Source organism: Eptatretus burgeri, chromosome 2 (genome assembly GCF_056783735.1).
Source record: "Eptatretus burgeri isolate ZD-2024b chromosome 2, Ebu_testis_v1, whole genome shotgun sequence".
Taxonomy (NCBI): Eukaryota; Metazoa; Chordata; class Myxini; order Myxiniformes; family Myxinidae; genus Eptatretus; species Eptatretus burgeri.
The window spans coordinates 48,318,443-48,324,442 of record NC_140962.1 but is presented as its reverse complement, the minus strand read 5'-3'; the positions used below and the strand labels follow the sequence as shown (position 1 = coordinate 48,324,442).

The window sequence follows — 6,000 nt, the reverse complement described above, 5'->3', positions numbered from 1 at the left end:
GGGGGAGTGCGAATGCGTTGGGGATATGCTTTCCCGCCGTGATTTGACCGTTTCATTCCCAAGATGCGCTCAACCACAATGCAGCATAATGCGCCACTCAAAGGCAATTACAACGCACAACCGATGCCGTTCAAAATGCTTTAAAGGGAGGACAACAAGGATCATCTGGAGGAGCAAAAGAACACCAAAACTAGACACATTTCTGCTGTGCACCGAAACACGTACATGGATTGCATGCGCAGTGCATGTATCCTACCTTGTATGATGTATGATGGGTCGTTCAGAAAGTTCTCATCACTTTCTCCTTACAGAGAGACTTATCGAACTATTTACCGAGCGTCGGTGCCACCGAAGCAGTTTCCTGGCAAGGGCTATACTGTTTGTCCGTCGTTTGTCCATGCTGTCTCCTTTTAAATGCTGAGTGTCAAGCAAAGAAGCAGCATGTACCACTTTTTTCCTCCACCACCAAAACCGATATAGTAGCATGACATTTCAAAAATGTATCGGGCCTGATATGTTCTTGTGGATCAGGCATTACGTGGCAGAGGTATGCGCTCCACCGAGTGCCTTTCTCGTTACCTCCCCCACCGAAGGTGAAGGAAGTTATGCTTTCACCCCTCTCTGTCTGTTTGTCTGTCAGTGTGCAGGATATCTCAAAAAATTGAAGATGGATACGGATGAAATTTGGTGGACAGGTTGGGTGCCTTTCTCGTTACTAAATTCCATGTTACATGTTACATGACAAGGACAAACTGATTAGATTTTGGTGAAGATCCAGATCCGGCTACTATAATTTTTTAAGTGATTCTTCAGCATTGAGAGATGGGGCCAAAAACGATTTTTTGAATGACATTTCAGAAATATATTGGGCCCGATATGTTCTCATGAATCATGGGGCGGAGCTTTCTGCTCCACCGAGTGCCCTTCTACTTAAATAATGTGTTTGTTATGACTCGGATGGGATTCAAACCACCGACTTCTACAGATCCAAAACCCCAGAGTGGATGCTGTAGTCCAACTGTTCCTTACACCACCGAGTCATGGTAAGACCGAGATACTCACAGAAGACGCGAATGGTTTTATACACATCGCAACCCGTACATACAATCAATTAGGTACTATGGTGCACTCTTCTTGTTAATAGGAAATGACTATCGATCGAGCAACATAGAAACGTTCGCGTTTCTGGGACTATTGGGAGTATCTCGTTCTGAGAGCCTTGTGAATGACCCCTCGTTTATTTTTCAACACTACAGCACGTACTGTTACGAATCTGGAAGCCATTTGCACACAAACAGACAGCAGTCCTTTCGCTTAGTTATTTTGATAAGTATATGTTTGTAGTTAGGGTCCCGTCCCTATGTTTATTGGGTGATTAAGTGTATGTGCGCTGCGAGTTATTTTATAGTTAGTTTTATACATCAATTCCCTTCATTACTTCGCACCGTTGACGCCATTGCCCACGTGCATTTGACCACGGATGTGAGCGGAGGTTTCCTCACTTCAGAGCTACGACTCTGCCCCGGAAAGGAGGGGGTTCCCCCCTGTCCAATCACGGATGGCCAGCACATCACCCCACGAAACCCTGTCCAATCAGGACAAAGATTACCTCAGGACGGACCCCTCCCACGTCACGTGAGGAATGAATAATAGGAGTGGCGACCCGTCCAGGAGTGTGTGATATAGCCAAGGAAGAAGCCTTGTCGCCTTGTTTTGCCCTCGTTTGCCTGCTGGGATCGTCTCGTCTTGTCTTGCCTGCTGGCATTCTTGTCTTGCCCGCAAGTGCTCATCTCTTCTGGTCCGTTCTCGTGCTGGCTGGCTGGCATCCGTTGCGTCATTCCCGGAACCAGCTCATCTTGACCAGACCGCACGAGGCGGAAAGGTGCCCGACCGAACTCTTACCCTCAGTTCACCTTCCCTCCCGAGCTGAAGGGTCAAATAAAGGCCAACCGGCCCCATTTCTTTTTGGTGTGTGTGTGTGTGTGTGTGTGTGTGTGTGTGTGTGTGTGTGTGTGTGTGTGTGTGTGTGTGTTCATTTCGGTACGTGCGACTCGGTTCGGACAGAGTCGGCCGAAGGTGTGGCTTCCCCGGTAGCTAGACGGCGTGCGTACTTAGGTAAATTGGAATAGACAAGTGGACCCTACCTCACGCCGTCGAAACATAGGTGACCACGGTCCTTTTAGTGACCCGTCGACTCCGGAGTTATCCGGGGTGACGACCTTTTAATTCCGGTGTTTGGTGGGAGACGGCCCGACTGCTCCGTCTGGCGGTCGTCCTCGCCACCGACCCCCGGCCCTCAACAGGACTACATCCCAGTTCCTATTCCTGGTAATTTATCGTCCGTTCTTCAACGTGTTGGAAAACTGTGCCTTGGGCATTTTACCATTCCTCCTTCATCCCCTGCCACTCCACCCCCCCCCCCAAACCAACTCAAAAACCCACCTAACCCACCAACTCTGACCCAAGAAGAAGAAGAAGGTTCCATCTCGCAACAACCAACAAAAAGTAATGCCACACTCGTCATTCATTTTCACGTTTTAACATTGGAACGTCACGATGCCTCGATGTCTCGGTCTTTACAGTGATACGCAATGGCGAATGCGACTGGCGGGATTCATGAAAGATCATCGCACCTCCCGATGGAGGCCACGTAGTGATATTCCCCATACGTAATGTCATATGCAATCCTTCGTCCGTCAGCGAACGGCCTTGCAATTTGCGTAACGAGTCCGCCATGCGTTCGTAGGTTGGTGCCGGCCGGGCGCATGGTGCGTAAATACATTGGTAAACGGCGGGAACGCGCGCGACGCAAATTAATAGCATTGAGTCCCATTATTAGCTCTTAACTGTCAGGACGCGCGGGAGCGATGGCGAACACCCCCCCCCCCGCCCCCGGACTCGCTCCTCTATTCATGAGAGTGTGTGCGGGGTTTAAGGGAGAAGGAATTGGGGGAGACGGTGAAAGAATGAAAGGGACATGCGGGTTGCTGGTATTATCTCTATAATAATACCAAGCTTGCACACTAAAAACTCGGCTCGCCATCACACGATCCCTTTGAAATTGCTGTGGCACTTAGCGGACATGCCGACAATGTTTGGGAAGTCTTGGCGTTCCATAGTACCACTTGCATTTTGCACAAAGCGTATTTTTGTCATTCCCCATGTACGGTCTGTCGTATGTTGTACTGCTATCCCGTGCATGTGCACGGGTATCGCTAGTATGAACATAATACGATTACAAATTGTACGCGTGCTGTGTACGATAATCGTGCTTTATTTCTATACGTGTCGGACGTTTGTCGGTGAATACTAAAAATGCGTAATTCTTACACCAAACGATACTCTGCGAGTCTTCGCTCATTGCTGCACTGCAGATTGGCTTTGTGTGTAAACGAGAGTTCTCCCAGCAAAGGAAACACACTCACAATTTAAACGGACCACGATCGCGCCGTACACTGGCGTAAACTTCACACCGTCGGAACCAATCGAAGGGCTCACCTTGGGTCCGCTGTTTTTGGTTGCTTTTTGCAGTCTTATCTGACTACAAGGGCCAAATGGTGATTCAATTATACAAATCCTCGTTGCAGCTGGGATGACTGATTAGGTGTGAGCTGATTGATCGTTTCTCCAATTATAGGTGAGAGATCCTTTTTGAGTTTGATGCATCATACTCTTTTCAGAGCATTAGTGATGCTGAAGCAGTTTCTTGGTAAGGGTTATAGTGTAGTAGATAGTAGAAAAATCGTGCAAATTATGATACAAGCATCAAATTTGGCATTTGTTCTGCAGGGCTTTCTGATCAAATCTGCCTGATTGGCCATTTGAAAATCCAAATTTGAAAAATTTGAAAAAAAAAAAAAAAACTTCAAAAAAATTTAAAGTCACAGCTGGCTGAAATTCTTGAAGCGCAAGTGAACATCCCAGACAGAGAACCAAGGGGAGATGCAGTCATCAGTGATGGCTCAGCACTTATCAATGCCCTACCTCCACGCACTTCAAATATATTTGATGACTATGCTAAAAAAGGCATCATCCCAAAGGTGGAATCCTATGGTACCAGGTACGAGAGGGTGGACATAGTGTTTGATGTGTACAAGAAGTCAAGTCTGAAGTCCGAGGCAAGGTCGAAAAGGGGGCAAGGAATCAGAAGAAGAGTGACAGGAACCAGTAAGACCCCAAGTAACTGGAGAAGCTTTCTTCGAGATGACAGCAACAAGACTGAGCTGTTTCACTTCTTTGCGGAAAAGATGTGTGACGCACAGACGAAAAGCACAATCATTGTCACAAAAGGAGAATATGCCATTAGCAACACAAGGAAGTCACTGGATGCTATATCTCCATGTTGTCATGAAGAAGCTGACACACGAATATTTGTACATGCCAGGGATGCAACGACGGATGGTAGCAAGTCCATGATCATTAAGGCTAATGACACGGATGTACTAGTCATAGCAATATCTCTACTGCCATCCTTACAGGAACTAGGTCTTGAGAACATGTGGATTGCCTTTGGCCAAGGTGCCAAGGCGCGATGGATTCCAGTCCATGAGGTAGTTTCTGCAATAGGGCCTGAGAAAGCTTGAGGGATCCCATACTTCCATGCGTTCACTGGATGTGACGTCGTGTCTGCCTTCCGCAGTAAAGGGAAGAAAACTGCATGGCAGACTTGGAACGTCTTTGATGATGTTTCTGAAACATTCACCAATCTCAGCCAGCATCCAACATTGATTCGTGATCTTGACTTTTTTTAGTTTTTTTTTTTTCTTCAAATTTTTCAACATTTGGATTTTCAAATGGCCAATCAGGCAGATTTGATTAGAATCCCCTGGAGAAAAAATGTGCCAAATTTGATGCTTGTATCATCATTTGCATGATTCCTCTCAAAAATTGCTGTTATCTGCCCCACTATTATACTGGGTGGTTTGTCATTGCCTTTCCAGCATTGTTTGTCCGTGCTCTATCCTTTTAAATGCTGAGTGTAAAGCAAGGAAGCAGCACATACCATTTTTTAAAAAGTCTTCGGTATGACTCGGATAGGGTTTGAACCACCGACGTCATAGACTCAGAGTGGATTCTCTCGCCATTACACCACTGAGTGTAGTTGTGAGAGATTTAATTTGACTTTCAAAAAACCCATGCCCATACAGAGTGATGTGTCTGCTCGACATCAGCTGGAACCCAAACCTCCTTTCGGGGCCTTTTCCACTGGGACTGTCCATGTGTAGGCGGCCCCAGCAGCACCAGGCACTTGGGGAACACTGAACAGGATACTTCTTTCAAGATTAAGCAGTGATATGGTTTGAAACTGCTTCAGATGATCTGTGCAGTTGCTTCCCTTGGCAACAATTATTGTCCATTGAGCAGCAAATAAAAGTGATAAACCATGGCAAACATCTATTGGATGGCAGTAGGCTGGGCGTGTGTCTGGCAGCATGCTTGTTGATGGCAGACTGGCAGCTGTACATTGTGGGCTGGCTGCAAGTGTTGATGGTAGGTGGTCTTGGCAGCAAGGGGAGATGGCAGGCTCTAGGTCCCTTCCTCCCCTCACCTCCCCCCCCCCGTAAGGACGTGATGGTGCACTTGAAACGAAAAGGGTTGATGTGGTAAGGCTTGACCTGGTTTGCTGCTCGGAAGGGTGATCAACTGTGGAACTATTTGCTGCAAATTTTGGGACACAAACAGTCCTCTCAAATGCCAATTAACCCAACACTTATCCCTACCAGCTGCTTACACAAATTGTATGGGGCAAAGGAGAGAGAACCTACTCTAAACCAAAGTACACAAAAAAACATTCAAAATTACCTTCAATCCATTATGGTGTGTCCAATGACCAATTTACCCCATTGCTCTGCATTTTGGTCGCATCATAAAATTTTGGGCATGGCCCTCAATTTTTCTTACTCTGTGCTCCAGCACAATCAGGCCCCATCACAGGTCTCTTCACCTGGCTTTGTCTTACCATGACAATGGAGACCTTGGGGCTGCCCTGGAGCATTTCCT

At 46.9% G+C, this 6,000-nt stretch overlaps 2 protein-coding genes across 2 annotated transcripts in view; one reads left to right on the top strand and one right to left on the bottom strand.

Moving 5' to 3' along the window:
* Positions 1-6,000, bottom strand: part of LOC147031992 (zinc-regulated GTPase metalloprotein activator 1-like) — a 453,248-nt gene that overhangs the window by 436 nt on the left and 446,812 nt on the right. The gene's annotated exons all lie outside the window — the stretch shown is intronic.
* Positions 1-6,000, top strand: part of LOC147031996 (AP-1 complex subunit mu-1) — a 138,846-nt gene that overhangs the window by 73,002 nt on the left and 59,844 nt on the right. The gene's annotated exons all lie outside the window — the stretch shown is intronic.